Source organism: Cebus imitator, unplaced genomic scaffold, assembly GCF_001604975.1.
Source record: "Cebus imitator isolate Cc_AM_T3 unplaced genomic scaffold, Cebus_imitator-1.0 Scaffold263, whole genome shotgun sequence".
In the NCBI taxonomy this organism is placed as follows: Eukaryota; Metazoa; Chordata; class Mammalia; order Primates; family Cebidae; genus Cebus; species Cebus imitator.
The window spans coordinates 2,482,753-2,484,023 of NW_016107578.1; the positions used below are offsets into that span (position 1 = coordinate 2,482,753).

General features: G+C 50.4%; 1 protein-coding gene across 1 annotated transcript in view; it reads left to right on the forward strand.

The window, feature by feature from the left end:
- FBN3 (fibrillin 3) overlaps nt 1–1,271 on the forward strand; it is an 87,144-nt gene that overhangs the window by 51,324 nt on the left and 34,549 nt on the right. The gene's annotated exons all lie outside the window — the stretch shown is intronic.

The following is a 1,271-nucleotide window of genomic DNA, read 5'->3' on the forward strand; positions in this document are numbered from 1 at the left end:
GTTTAATGGACTCATAGTTTCACATGTCTGGGAAGTCCTCACAATCATGGCAGACGGTGAAGGAGGAGAAGCACATCTTACATGGTGGCAGGCAAAAGAGTATGTGCAGGGGAATGGCCCTTTATAAAACCATCAGATCTCACAAGACTTATTCACTATCGAAAGTATCACGAGAACAGCACAGAAAAACCTGCTCCCGTGATTCAATTACTTCCCACCAGGTCCCTCCCACAACACGTGAGGATATGGGAGCCACAGTTCAAGATGAGATTTAGGTGGGGACACAGCCAAACTGTGTCAGTCCCCATGTATGGAAAGCGATACTTTAAAGTGGGCAAGGCAGCTTTTCTTCCATTTTGTAGATTTTGAGAATTCAAGATGGATCAATGGCATTTTCATTGGTGGGAAAGGCCCTTGAAGACTCACAGTACTAGCTGGGGGTGGGGTGAGGTGGGGTTGGAGGGAGTTGGTGAATGTCCCAGGGTAGGGAGGAAAGCACAGCTGGTTAGAGAGACCATAGACCCCCTGGGCTGGGGAAGGTAAAGACCTGGAGAAGCTCAGAGCCAAGATTGGGACCCTAATGGGAACATCGGTCAGGTTGAGGGAAGGTGTTCTGGGCAGGGGCACAGCAGGACCCAAGGCCTGGAGGCAGGACCGAACAGCAGTGTGTTGACAGCAGGAATGAGACCTGTTGGAATGATCTAGCAGCCAGCCCAGGCACAAGAAAGAGCTTCAGGAGTGGGGCAGTGATGGGAAGGGGGCATCCAGGGCTTTACAGCTATATTCATTTCCCAGGCCTGCTGCAGAACATTACTGCAAACTAGGTGGCTTTAAAAACCTGATGTTGTGGCTCATGCCTATAATCTCAGCTACTTTGGAGGCTGAGGTGCGAGGATCACTTGGGTCCAGGCATTGGAGGTTGTAGTGAGCTATGATCATGCCCTTGTGAGACCCTGTCTGTTTTTTTCTTTTTTTGAGATGGAGTCTCACTCTGTCACCCAGGCTAGAGTGCAGTGGCACGATCCCAGCTCACTGCAACATCCGCCTCCCAGGTTCAAGCAATTCATGTGCCTCAGTCTCCCAAATAGCTGGGATTACAGGTGTGCACCACCACGTCCAACTAGTTTTTTTTTATTTTAGTAGATATGGGGGTTTCATTGTGTTGGCCAGGCTGGTCTCAAACTCCTGGCCTCAGGTAATCTGCCCAGCCTCCCAAGGTGCTGGGATTAAAGGCAAGAGCCACCGCACCTGGCCTGACTCTTGTCTCTTAA